The sequence below is a fragment of the Tursiops truncatus genome, chromosome 9, assembly GCF_011762595.2.
Source record: "Tursiops truncatus isolate mTurTru1 chromosome 9, mTurTru1.mat.Y, whole genome shotgun sequence".
NCBI classification, from domain to species: Eukaryota; Metazoa; Chordata; class Mammalia; order Artiodactyla; family Delphinidae; genus Tursiops; species Tursiops truncatus.
The window spans coordinates 56495468-56509821 of NC_047042.1; the positions used below are offsets into that span (position 1 = coordinate 56495468).

Consider the following 14354-nt stretch of genomic DNA (forward strand, 5'->3'; position numbering starts at 1 on the left):
CAGTTGGAGGCAGGAGTGGGAGGATTCAAAGGCCAGGCTGTGAGCTTGAACTTCACTCAGGGAACGTGTGTATACAGAGGCACATCTGTAGAAATGTATGGGAGTGGGGTGCTGTGGGCAGACTGTGACCGAGCAAGCCTGACCCTGCCAGCAGCAAGCGGAGGGGGATAGTAAAAAATATAGTAAAGATGGTAAATGAGAGCAGATTGGAAAAGATAACTGAAAATATCTTTACAGTTTTGAGCCCATGTGACCAGGAGTATGGTGGGAATCGTATAAAGAAATAGGAAAATCTAGAGGATTCCATTTGGGGGGTAGATGGATAGGTGGTTTGGTTTGGACACCTTGAGCTTGAGGAACAAGCCGGACACTATGCTGAAGGTGTCCCGCCAGCCGAGAGAAATGCAAAGCAAGAGGCTGGGAGCAAGGCTGACACAGAAGATGCGCACTTGGGGGCAGTCGAGCGAGCGGGTTTGACACAGAGAAGCGGGATGTCTCAGGGGCCTGCGGAGGACAGTGAGAGGACAGGGGCTGCCCTCATGACAGATAATGGGGATATCCAGGAAAAGTGAACAGTGGTCCCAGGAAAGACGAGCCTTATGGGAGAGGAGGATGACAAGGACAAGCATGAGGGCGAGGGAAGTTTCCCTGGCCTCTGAGGCATTCCCAGTGCTGCACTGCTGGTGTGTGTGCAGCCTGTGCTCTGCTCCACCACCCACATGCTTCAGCGTCCGGGGGGGCCCGCTCTGGCCCTCGCCTGCCTCTGACGTTCTTTCTCTCCCCTCTTTAGGTCTCTTCCCGGTCCATCGCTTCTGTTTCTTCAGAACCCCACTTCAACACAACCCTCCTAGCCTCAACCCTGCCTTCCCCCTCCAAATGCAAGTTTACACCTCTCAGCTTTGCTCTGCACTCTCTCCACTCCAGCTCAGCGCCTGATTCTCCGGAGACAACTTGATCAGTATACAAGAAAGTACAAATACAAATGTCACAAGATGCTGTTCTTTTATTAGCTCATTGGCCAAAATTTTTACAAATGGTAATAGCCAGTGCTAAAGGGAGAATGCGAGATTAGGAATTCTCACGTATGTCCGTGGGAGTGTAACAATTTTGGAAATTTATCTGATAACATTTATGAAAATTCTTTAAATGCACAGTCTTTGAGTCAGCAATCCCACTTTTCAGTAACTCTCTTACAAGCGTGGAAATCCGTATATCCAAGGATGCTTTTTACATCAGTGGGGAATTATGAATACATTATGGGACATCCATTCAAAGAACACTGATCAGTCCCTGATAAATCTGCATTTCTTGACCTGAATGTATTCTATGCCGCAGACCAATGTGTAGAGGATAAGTCCGTATTATTGCTAAACAGGCATACATTTGGGGGAGGTGATTTTTATTTTGTGTATTTATTTCATATAAATACACAAATACACATTTTTTCATATAAAGTAAATTTAAAATGAAAACAAAAATAGATTCTTGATAGAGGGAATCTCATGGGCACAGTTCATCCTTTTATAACAGGCAATGACAGGCCTACGGATCGGCTGCCCCCGGGTCACGTGATAACCCCTGGCCCAATCAGGAGTGGGCAGGAGCGTGAGTTACTATACGTGGCCGTAGCTGGGCTATGGTAAGGGCAGTTTCACTTGGGAGGGTTTGTGGGAATATAGACGTCAGCTTGGCACTTTCCGCCTCCGCCAAGGACATAAACTTGGGAAATGCCTACATTTCAGGGACATGTAGAGAGGAGAAGATTTGAGGAAGGTTGAAAGAGAACTAAAAGAGTGCAATGCAGAGAGGCAACGGAGCCAGTAGGGGGAGGAAATTAAATAAGAGAGAAGAGCAAGCAGTTCATTGAATAAACATTTGCCAAACGACTACAACGTGTGTGCAGCTGTTACTCCAGTGCTGGGGATGTGGCGTTGAGCAAGGCAGGCAAGATCCTTACTTTCAGGAGCTTACGATCTGTCAAGTGAAGGGTAAGGGGGTGAGGGAGGAATTGACATTAGTTAGGAGTCAGTTCAGCTGCAAATGATGGAAGACCCAACATAACAATAGATTAAGCAAGTTAGAATCAAACTTCTCTCTCACATGACACAAGTCCAGAGGGATGTGACCCAGGGCTCGTAGGGCCACATCATGATGTCATCAAGGATCCAGGACTCTGTTATCTTGGTAGTGTGATGTCCTTAGCATGAAGCTTTTACTTCAGAGTCCAATATGGCTGTGTAAGTCCTAGCAATTGCGCCCACATCCCAGACAATGAGAAGAAGAGAAAAGGATAAAATGAGGGTTCCTCCTCCTTCTTAGGACACTTCTACTTATATCTGATTGGCCAGAACTGAGTTGTGTAGCTACACTTCACTGCCAGGGAGGCTGGGATATGCAGTCTTGTTCTGGGGGACCATGTGCCTCACTGAAATTTTGGGCTCTGCTACTAGGGAAGAAGGAGAGAATGGATAGCAGGGGGTACCCGTCGGTCTCTACCATAAGAAGGAGTCAGAAAATAAGCAAACGAAAACATGACGGAGGAAAAAATGGTTTGATGAATAAAAGCCTATGTGGGGCTTCCCTGGTGGCGCAGTGGTTGAGAGTCCGCCTGCCGATGCAGGGGACACGGGTTCGTGCCCCGGTCCGGGAAGATCCCACATGCTGCGGAGCGGCTGGGCCCATGAGCCATGGCTGCTGAGCCTGCGCGTCCGGAGCCTGTGCTCCGCAATGGGAGAGGCCACAACAGTGAGAGGCCCGCGTGCCACACACAAAAAAAAGCCTATGTGAAAGAAAATAAGGGAAGATGGGGCCACTCTAGATGGAATGGTCAGGAAACATCTCTCCACAGAGGGGAGCTTTTAGCTGAGACCTGAACGACAAGGAGGAGAAGAAGAAGAGGGAAGAGGCAGAGCAGAGGCTTTGAGGCAGGAGCAAGCCGGACGTGGTTAACGAATGAAGAGGTCACCGTGACTGTGCACACGGAGAAGCAGACACGGGGCCGTGTCCGAGGGGATCCAGAAGGGGCAGGAACATGAGTGGGGCTTATTAGCACTTTTTCATAGAGGGGTGTGTGTGTGTGTGTGTGTGTGTGTGTGAGAGAGAGAACTAGACAGCAGACAAAGACACTCTCACTCACTCAGGTGTGTGTTCCTCTGTCCCAGACCTTCCAGATTCAAGATATCAAGTGGATGAACAGGCGGGAGAGTCAGGTATGGCAGTCTAATCCAGACCTATCACGATAATAATTATAATAAAATTTCTGCTACTACAAGCTGTGTTCCCTCTTCCCTGTCAGCTCCCACCGGAATCCCAGAAGACCTTTGCTGAATGGGGAATGTGGGCTGTAGGGTGTCGATGACATTGCAGCGTTCCCGTGCAATCATCATACGTTCTGATACACAACCTCTCCTTGGCCTTGGGCTGCTGTAGGCTAGAAACCGGGACCTAAGCTATTGTTCTGGTCCTGAGGCAGCCCGGCCTTGAAGATAGACTCGGTTAAGAATTGCACAGTCTTCCACTCAGGTTCGGGCGGTGCCCAATTCCAATAAAGTCAAATTATTTTGCAGCTACTATGTAATTTAATTCTTACAGCATCCTAGGAATTGAGTGAATAGGTATTATTCCCCCCATACAGGTGGAAGAAGGAATTGAAACACAGGAAAAGTAATGGATTGACCTAAAATGAAGAAGTAAGTTGACAGAGGCGCCCAAAACTCTTGACCCGTCGTTGTAAGTGCTTTGTCTGCTCGACCACACAGCCTCCAAATGGGGTGGCTACTGCATGAGCCAGAGGTCCTGGCTCTGTTTCCTGCTAGGGTGACACATCATCCCACTTTGCCCAGCAATGGGAGGTTTCCCAGGCAGGGGAGTCCAGGGCGAAGCAAGACAGTTGATCCCTCTGTGGAACAGAATGGGGACATTTAACAAAGTACTAAATTAAGCATGAGCATGAACAGCTGTGGTGGGGTAAAGAGGAAACTGGTCTCAAAGCCAAATAAGACTTTTTTCAAACGCTTTATGATTTGCTTTGAAAACTGGACAGCTCATGGGGAACGATAAGCCTCACCATGTCTAGAGGGATTTTTTTCCCAAAAAGGTGAGTTCAGAGTTCTACCAAGTTTTCCTTTCCCAGGGCTCAGCCTGAATTGACCCTTGGCTGTCCCCGGCTGGGTGCCACCTCTCCCCCTCAGGAACACGCCGTATGGTCAGTGCAGGGTACGTGGAATACGGAAACCAAAAACATGTTGAAAGAAGACATGGAAATGACCCTACTGAGTTCACGTACAAAATTCAAGGCTGAGCTAATGTATGGGGTCTCGAGGTCCTGCTGTGAAGCCCTGGCCACGAGCCTTCACAAAAGGCATAGGAGGAAATTACAGGAAGGTAGCAGGCAGGCTTTGGTGACAGGTAGATCCTTAAATTCTCTGGCTTCCAGTTCTCCTCTGAAATTGTGAATGACCCCCAGAGTGACATCTTTCATTCTGATGAGATGGAGAAAAAGAGAAGAGACGAACCCCCCCACCCCAAGAAACCAAGGCCCCTGTCCCCCTGCTTGGTCTGCCCAAGTCCATGTCTTCCTGGAAAGCAGAGTGTTGCACGATGACTGCCACCCCAAAGGTCGCCCAGGGGGTTGCTCCTTTGTTTTCCTTTCTCTTTCTCTATGTGAGGTTTCGTTGAAGCTGACCTTCCAGCTCCATGAGCTGACTTCATGGTGTACCCCTGACCTTTCCTTTGCCAACGACGTGCTCTGTTCTTGGGGAGCTGAGGCATAGCCATGGTGTGAAAAGGGTTAAACAGGTAGGCCTGGAGTTTCTGATTTACGTGGGGGGAGAGCAACATTTAAAGGAGAATTTCCAGCAAGAGCTCTATTTTGAGAAGAGCTCTATTTGGAGGCAACACTGCGATCCAGTTCTTCTCCTAGCTATGGCCAAGCCAAAGGCAGGGAGAGTGGGAGAGCTGAACAAGCCCACGCAAATCTTGGCTGGTGGGGAGAGAAATAAAGCCTCTTACCTCACTGGGTCCGTGGAATTTTAGCCCGAGGATTGAAGGATATGGATGTGAAGTAGAAGCTCACGAGTTTCTTTCAATTATCTTTCACAAAGTTGTTCCAAGCTGCGTGATCCTCTTTCATTGCTAACAAAAGGGGATTGTGCTTGAATCCCTTCCAGTGTCTGTTGCTTTTTCTACCTCCACAGTGAACGTTCTGCTCTCAGCTACACAGGTGCAGGGCCCCGCACCTCGATAGCTCATAAAACCAGCTCCAGCTGACGCCATGGCTGAATTTCTGATGCTCGTATCAGCTTGTCCCTGCAGGGGCAAGGCTGGCTCAGGGGGACGGGTTAAGGGGCTCTTCGCTTCTATGTTTCTAGGTCAAAGTAAGGGCTGGCCACGTGTCCCCACACCACACTCCCCGGGCCCAGCGTCAAAAATGATCCCGAGACCTTGGATCAACTTTCATCATAGAAGCAATCTTATCAAGGGCGTGAATCGGCCAACATACTAAGAGTGTCTTAGTAAGGACTCTGGCTCAGTCTAGCCCTAATGGCAAGTGTCTCTGCCAGGCAGCAAACACACAGGCCAAACGTTGCTTTGCCTGAGACGAAGGTTAGAATTTTATCACAGATGGAGGCCAGAGCCCCAAGGGCATAACCACTTTGTGTATCTAACAGGAGGATGACTTGGCTTTGGTGTGAGGGAGCCCCGGGTTCAAATCCCAAGTTTCCTACTTTCTAGCTCTGTGGCTCGGGATGTCACTTACTGTCTCTCCTCTTCTCTGTACCACAGGGCGGTTATTCCCCTTTTGGCACTAGTGTGAGGATTGAATGAGACGGTGTATGTACAGTCCTTGCCTGCAGGAAACACTCATTGTTGTAGCCATGAAGAGCCACTAGGCCTGAAAACAAGAGCACTGTGTATCAACTGGGCTTTTTCCAAGCAGTTCTTACAGAAATCTCAAACAGCCTGGATCAGAGTAAGATGACATCACGAGATGATTTCCAGGCCCTCCGTGGCTCTTGGAAGGACACTCCTTGTGATTCCATCTCCTTTGGCAACCCCCTCCCTTAATGAATTCATCCTCCACTTCCAGGCTCTGCTGCCCCTGCTAAGGCTTTCAGCTGTATGTCGGCTGAGCCAGTGACTTCTAGAGCAGGCTCGGTCCACAGAGCCCCGCGAGACGGGGGTCTGCTTCCTGGCTCATTCCCCACTCAGTGCAGTGTTTTGGAAGAAAAGCCCCCCAGTGGCCGGGCAGAGAATGCTGTCTGTGCACCGTAGACACAGAGCCATACACATAAATGTGCATCCCCCTGGAGAGAGCAGACAGCCAAGTCCTAGAAACTTGCCCTAGGAAAGTCCTGGATGTGTTCATGACTTGGAAGGAGAAAGACGTAAGAAGAAGGTGCCCACGGTGATTGGTTTATTACATCAAGGAAGCATTAGGAAAATTAATTAAAAGGTAAAAGAGAATGAAAAGAAAGAAATGTGGCAGCTCCCTCTGGCCCAGTCCCTTTTCTTGGATCCAAGAAGCTGTGGGATGTGACTTAACCTGACACACGAAGGTGGCACTTGGGTCATAAGGCACCGTGCAATGTGGCAGCTGTGCGTGTGTGTGCGAGATTACTTGAGGCAAACTCATGTCTTTTTATCCGAAGCCAGGCTGAATTGACGGCCTTGTGGAGGATGCGGGGGGTCCCACTACCTCCTGATGGTGTGATTAGTGGTGCTGGGTGCAACAGCTGAGCGGAGAGAAGGCCTGGGAGAGCTGAGCCGGCTCCTTTTGTGGTCTCTTACAAAGAATCGTGTTGCAGATATAAGTACCTTGGAAGTACTGTTTGCACATTGGCCTTTCTTTGGACTTCCTTCTTTATCTGGTGGCAAAACAAACCGCAAAATCAAAGAGCAGCTTCTGCTGGCCCGTGTCTACGGGGAGGGCTGTTGTTGTTTACTCAGCCTGACTGGTTGCCCACCTTGCCTACACTTTCTGGAAACTTCTCAACTCTGAACTCCACAGAGAAGGGGTAAATGGCTTCAAGGAGAACATTTTCGTGTGCTGAAATCATAGAATTAAATACCACAAACGTTCACTAGCCGCCCGCTGTTTGCAAAGCCAGTGCCAAGCTCAGCCGGAGGCAGAAGGAACCGGGCTCTGGGAACTCACCACGGGGAGGAGAGACGGACACACTGACTCAAGAGCCCCAGAGGGTTCAAACACGAGGTTTTAGGTACAGGGGAGGAAGACACTGGTCTTGCAATTTGCCAGACTGTCTCTACTTCTAGAGCTGTCCTGCTGACCACGGAAATCGCGCGTCTTGCATCGCACCGCCCTGCATGGCTCTTGGCAACGCTCAGGAATGCTGCCAGGAGGGGAGAGTAGCTGGGTGTGGAAGGTAAGAGCATTCCAGAAAGGAGAAACTGCTTCAGCCGAAACTCACAAGATTTGTCAGGAAATAGCAAATACCAAGTGTACAGCAAGCTGCAGCTGTGGCGTGTGGCGGAGGGTAATTACCAGAGATAAATGTAGAAGGTGGTCAAGGTTCTGGAGTTTGGGGGGCATATTAAAACCCGCTTTGCAAATATGTTCTGGAAAAGCTGCTGAAGGTAACATCTTCCAGAATGCAATTTAGAAAGACGCCAACCGATGGGCTTCCCTCGTGGCGCAGTGGTTGAGAGTCCGCCTGCTGATGCAGGGGACGCGGGTTCGTGCCCCGGTCCAGGAAGATCCCACATGCCGCGGAGCGGCTGGGCCTGTGAGCCACGGCCGCTGAGCCTGCGCGTCCGGAGCCTGTGCTCCGCAACGGGAGAGGCCACGACAGTGAGAGGCCCGTGTACTGCAAAAAAAAAAAAAAAGACATCAGCCGAACCTTCCTGTGCCTTCTTTTCTCTCTCTCGTGGCATCAAGCCCAACGTTTCCTGCGCCATAAGTGGATCTGAAACACGGAGAAGCCAAAATAGCCACAGTCAAGCCACCGATTTCTGTAACCACCTATGTGTCATTTGTTGGGGCCAGTTTGTGGAAGAAAGGAAATTTTCCCACGCATGTGCTTCACAGTAGATACAAAGAGTACAGGCTTTAGAGCCAAATGGGCCCAATTTCAAATCCAAACTCTGCAACTTTCTACCCGTGACCTTGAGCAAGATACTTTTCCTTGCTGAACCCGTGTCCCCTGCATCGGCAGGCAGACTCTCAACCACTGCGCCACCAGGGAAGCCCCAATTTCCCCATTTTTAACTCTGAGAAAATAACTCCAATCTCATTTGGCTGCTGTGAGGACGGAATGAGGTAATATGACTGTGCCTGGTCCTCAAAGGAAGGTGTTCAATTAATGTCAGCTCTCCTTCCCCTCCTTTCTGTTTGAAATCTGTTTTCATGCTGCATGCAATTAAAAGTTTACAATGTTCTAAAACTGATTTTCCATTTTAGGGGCAGTACATTGTAAGTCGCTGCTATTTTCCTGAAATGGCATTCTTTAGATTAGAGTCTGTTGCATTTCTTTTCAATAGCACTGAATTCTATTTACTGCATTTCTAATAAGACACCAGCACGTCTGGGAAGAGCATATGATGGTGGATTCCGACTACTAAAGCTACGCGAATATTAACATCCAGACCTCCGTCCACTTGCTGGGCCCCATGGACTCAGAGGGGGACATTTCTTAGCAAATGTCAGGTACCTTTAACACCATGGTGCTCACTGGTCCCATTAGGCTGGCATTGTGGAGCCTTCCACAGACACTGAAACTGGGTGCATTTTGGTTAAGCGGTGATGGGGGTGTAGCTTTGTAGGGTCCCCCTGCCTGCCTGCCTGCCTGGCTCTGGAGCGGGAGGGCCCCTCTCTCTGAGCACCTCTGACCATGACCATCGGCCACCGGCCTCACCCGGGCCTGTGGCACCATCCTGTTTACCTCAAGTCCTGTCTCAGGCTGGGAGGAGGAAAGCAGATTTGTGGAGAGGCCCACGTTCTTTAGACTGCCCGAGAGGAGCTGGTCAAGGGCTGGGCCCACGAGGGGAAGAAGAGCCCCACCCAGGCCCTGCGCCCCCGGTGCCTGCACCCGGCTGTGACTCTGGCCAGGCCTCTGAAAACCAGCTATCTGGGCATTTTCCTGGACTTCATCTTCGTCACATGGAAAGCTCTGCATCCAGTGTAAAAGCCAGTTACTGCGGGGAGGATAAATAATCCCTGAGCACCTGTTTAATTTAGCTTCTTTTTCCAAAGACTCAAATTAAGCCTGAGGAAGCGGGCTTTTGACAACTGACTTCCTTTGCACAGCTCTCCTCAGACCCTTCCACCCGACGCCCTCTGTGCCCTCTGAAGTTCCTGGCGTCCTTCCTTTGAAGGTCTGAGGGTGGCACAGGGTCCACCGTGGCCATTTCACCTTGCGTACACAAGAGAGAAGTAAACACAAACAGGCTTGAAGCAGTCATACTGTTCAGCCCGTTAATCAGGAGACGAGAGAGAGGAAGAGAGAGAGAGAGAGAAGCCCAGTCGAGCAGACTAGAAACTCACCCTCAGGCTACAAGGGTGCTGAGCTCCTAAGCCACAGGCTGGGGTGCGTGTGGGTCGGGGACAGGATTGCGGGCTGGTGGTCCATTGTCTCGTGGGCTAGTGACTTCTGGGAAGCTTGCCTTTGTGGGCGAGGAGGTTTCCCTGCTGTCTTCTGTTCCCTCATCTGGGTGTGTCCCACGAGGGGGACAGCAGTGGGAGCTACCCCATGCCCTTCTCCACCCCACCCAAGGCTGAGGGGAGGGGCTGGGTCAGAAAGAGGGATGGGCACGGAGCAGATGCACTTGGAGCCCCTGGGGGCTTGTACAAAAATCCCCTTTGGGGAAAAAGGCGAAAATGAAAGAAGGGCTTGCACAGGAACAGGATTGATTCTCCCACGTCTTGCAGATTTCAGGGGCTCCGGACGTGACAAGGAGAGATCTGGGAGAGGTGGGCCATGAAGGGCAGATCCAGGGCGTCCTGGTGGAGGCCTGATGACTTCCTCTGAAAGGAGGTGTCCTTCCCCGAGGTGACAGCCTTCAACAAGGGACAGTCAGAGGAGCTTCCTCCCTAGAACAGAACCGGCTCCAGGTGGCTGTGGCTTGGCTACCTGCAGGAAATTTCTGGATGGCTGCCCTCAGGTCCTGCAGTGAATTCTTGATATGTGTGGACAGTTTGTGAAAAAGTCTTGCTCTTCCTTGCCAACATCAAGAGAAATGCTTAGGAGTACTTTCCTAAGAGTAGAAAGGCCTGGTTACCTGATCATCTTATTCAGAAACCAGTAGAATTTACGAATGACCTTATTTAACGAACTGCAGAGCAGGTTGGCTTAAGTCTTGTGGCTGAATGAAAAGAACTGGGCTTCAGGTTAGCCTGAATTCAACTCCTGACGTTCCCCAAGATAGGGCGTGAGCTCGGGCACACTGCTGAGCTCCTCTGGGCCCCTGTCCCCTCAGCTGCCCCAGGTAAGTAATAACACCTCTTCTTGTGAGAGAGCCTGGAGCAGTGGCTCCCAAACCTTGTTGCACATCTGAGTCACAACACCTGGGGATCTTCAGAAAATACCGAGGTGCAGACATTCTGATGTCATTGTTCTGGGGTATGGCCTGGGCAGCAAGAGTCTTAAAGGCTCCCTCAGGTGATTCAGATGTGTAGTGAAGTTTGGGAGCCGTTAGCTTAGGAAGGAGTAAGTACTCAACAAACGTTTGTTCTCTCCAGGACCAGCGACGTAATTTCTGGTTTGAAATTATTCTGTTTGAAAATATTTCAGAATTTCAAGGTGGCGACAGCAGAGCAGTCAATCAAGCTCCTTCTGAGCCGGAGCCAGCCCTTGTTTTCTCCCTTCCTCTCATTACTTTTGGAGCGATTCCCCACACTGAATTTCAAAGGAAAAGAAATCACACAACGGGCAAAGGGGACAACCAATGAGGCAACTCAAGGTAGTTCTGGCAGGTTCCTAGAACAGGAGGAAGCATGATGGGAAGGGAATTGAGAAGGAAAGGATGTGTGCGCCTGTGATCTCCTTAAAAAAAAAAAAACAGCCCTGGATCCTGGGGCTGGAACCTCCCCCAGCCTTGAGCAGTGGTGATTTAGTGAAGGGGCCTTGCGACCCCAAGTCACAGACTCTGTAAAAGTGTCGGAAATGGGATAATCTTGCACAGAATTTACAGCTGTCTGGTCCCCACCCCACTGTCTGGACTGGGTCCTTAGGCAGGTTCGCACAAAGGGGTCAGTGACTTCGGCTCCGTCAACAGAAACCCAGAACATCTGGGCCTGGCCCCGGCTGGTGGCTTGAGCCTGACCCTAGGCTGTCAATTGCAGAGTTAGAGGAAGCTATTGGGGATGAATCCGTTTTTTTTTTAAAAAAAAAAACGGGACAATGAAAAATCTGGGAATTCTTCCTAGTTCCAAAATGGGCAGAAGAAAGTGCTTGGCTCTGAGGACGCTCTGTGGACATTTTATCTGCCACTGGGACACTCAGCTTTGACCCTGTGGGATTCTACATTCCAGCGTCCAGCTGTCATCTCCAGCCCAGATCTCTGGGATTTGGAAGAGAACAAAGTGCACCATTTTTCAGCCCACCACGCTCAGCCCTTCACTGCTTCCCTTACTCAGGCTACTTGCGAACGCCTCTGAGGGCCAGTCTACCTTTGTAGAATGGGATATTCAGAGGGTCGGTCCATGAATTAAATGAGATGATGCACCCGTATCAGCACTTCCTTGGAGCACTGGACAGAGCTCAATAAACATTAGCTCTTTAGGTAACTGTGTATCGATCTGCAGAAACCCTGAGGCCTGGAGTGTTACTCTTCCCATTTGAAACTAAGAAGAATATGACTTAAGAGAGGATAAATCACTTAAGTCAGTCAGTGGAAGTTCTCAGATCAGAGTCCAGGTCCATCCAAGCCTTGGAGCACACCACACGCCTCTACCAGCGTGATATGGGTCCACCAGCTATGATTTCCACCCCAGGCTCACCCTCCCTAATTCCAGGGTTGTGTGTGTACATCTGACGATCTAAGGAATCTAAAAGGCCAGATGGAAGACGGAAGATGGAATGGAAAGAAAGGAAGACACATATCTCAAGGGGATCCTCTCACTAATTGGAAAACAAAATTAAAGCGGGGGAGGGCATAATTTTGCTCTCTGTAGGGGCAAGGGGGCCCGTGGTGAGGAGATGGCTGTGAGCATGGCCAGTTCAAGGAGTCACGAGCAGCGGGCATTCCAGGATGGGCGCTGGACTCCAAGGTCACAGCTGAGCTAGCCGGGCTGGCTGGCACAGATTTCCCACTTCCCTCAAAGACAGGCCCTGAATTCTATCCTTGGCCTGGGGGTAGAAATAACAGAGCCCAGGCAGAAAGACCATGTGCAGGCTTCCATGCTGAGATCCCAGGCCTCCCAGGCCAGGAAAGGAGAGAGGGAAAGGCGTTGTCAGCTGCGTGCACACGGCACCAGGACGGCGGTGGAGCCGAAGGGGCTGGGCTGCAGCGCAGCGGCTCCGAGAATGATGGAGTGGCCTTTAATTGTTTATACTCTGGAACCCGGGAAATGTATTGGCAACAGAATGAGAATAGAGAGGCTGCTGGCAGCCGAATGACATCCTGGTGAGGAAACCTCCACCCACCTAAATGGTTAAATGGCTGGTTTGCCAAGGCCGCTGAGCAAAGTGTGACCTCACCACGGGGCAGATTAAAATATGCATTTCCTCCTAATTGAGCATAGTGAAATCAGCTGGCGGTCCTGTCACAAGTGCAGGAATGAATTGTCACAGCACGGAACACACTACTCGACAGAGCATCTATTATACAGGAGAAAAGAGCTGCGTAAACTTCTTTCACGTTGGGATTTCAACCGATCTGTTGTCCAGTGGGCTTGGAGAAGACTATGTGACAGGGTGGCCCAGCGTCCCCATTTTCTAGAACGACTGCTCGTGACCCAGCCATAGCATCTTGTGCCTGTAGCACACCACACAGCAAGGTCTGGTTTGTAAATTGGGTGAGAGCTAAAATCCTTGGTAAACAGATTGACCTTTTCTAAAAATATGTTTTATATACTTATACATTTAAATATATATTAGGGTGAATGTATGTAAAGCAAGTTCTATTTTTCCACTGTTTTCCATTATAGAATTAAAAGTGTGTCCTTATAAGAAGACGGCAAATTCCATGACAGAATAAGTCCATCCCGTTCACAGCTCTGGTGTAGGCCTGGATAGAGCCATTTAGGATAAAGGCCAAGGTAGCAGCCTCTCTCCCTGACACAGATCCCTGAGGAATGCTAAGGCCACTTTGATATGGGAGCTTCCAGGACAAGCTCATTTCTGTTAAGCCCCTCTGCCAACACTGGATGGCGCTAGTTATGAGACATGTCCTGCTAAGTTGAACAGATAGAACATGTGTTCTCCATTTTCAACTTCATAATCCTTGATAGTTTTGAACACATCTATAGTACTTTTGGGTCATTTGTTGATATTTTTCTGTTTATTTATTCTTCATTTCAGATTGTTTACAGACACTTTACCTTCTTAATTCCTCTCAATTTCTCTTGTCCACTGAGGTACCCATTTGAAGTCCACGACAGAGTCCTTGTGGCCCAGTACTGCATCTCACACGTGGGGAAACACCCGTGTGGTGGGCACCCTCTGAGCTCAAACCCACACGTCTTTCACATGAACCATTGTGATCGCGTTTGTGTAATGGCTTCTGTGAACCTAAATGCAGGACTTTGCGTTTATTTTTATTAGCTTCCTCATTGTGGTATCAGCTGTGTTTTAGCCCCGTGTTTTAGATGACATAATCAGGACATTTTGAATCCTGAATGTGTCACCTCTAAAGCAGCTGTTTCTCCCACTGGTAACTCTGTGAACTTGAGAAGTATTTCTTCTTCGTGTTCAACCAAGTCAATGATAAAAATATTCACCCGAGGCAAGCACAGAGCCCTGTGACATCCTCTAGACACTTCTCCATGTCCGTCAGAATTCTTCTGAGTTACCAAGTCAGCCGCTTGTCTGAACCTCTTTCTAGAATGAATATAAATAAATATATCTCCTTCCTGGGGGCAGGGATTGTGGCCACTCAACAAATACTAGTGAGCACATGCAAAGGAAGAAATTTGAGCTCTGTTTATTCTGTTATCAAGAAGGACAATCATATATATGTTCGCGTAAGTAGAACTTGGGCGTGACTACAGGTAACTGTATACAAACTATTGTGCCTAGGATCCTGATAAAATGCATGGCATAGAAAATGTAGCCCATATGTAAAAATGCAAATACAAAATCTTTCCCTGGAGACACAATGGACTATAATGATTTCTTCTTTGGTTCTAAGAAATGATTAGAGATAAAAATAGAAGACTAATTAGCCTTAATTAACAC

At 49.3% G+C, this 14354-nt stretch overlaps 1 protein-coding gene across 1 annotated transcript in view; it reads left to right on the forward strand.

Annotated features, from left to right (window-relative positions):
* LOC109548554 (uncharacterized) overlaps nt 1–14354 on the forward strand; it is a 267207-nt gene that overhangs the window by 200989 nt on the left and 51864 nt on the right. The window contains exons 19-20 of the mRNA XM_073809761.1: nt 3162–3209; nt 3635–3689. The gene's annotated coding sequence lies outside the window, so the exon portion shown is untranslated. The remainder of the gene's footprint in view (nt 1–3161; nt 3210–3634; nt 3690–14354) is intronic.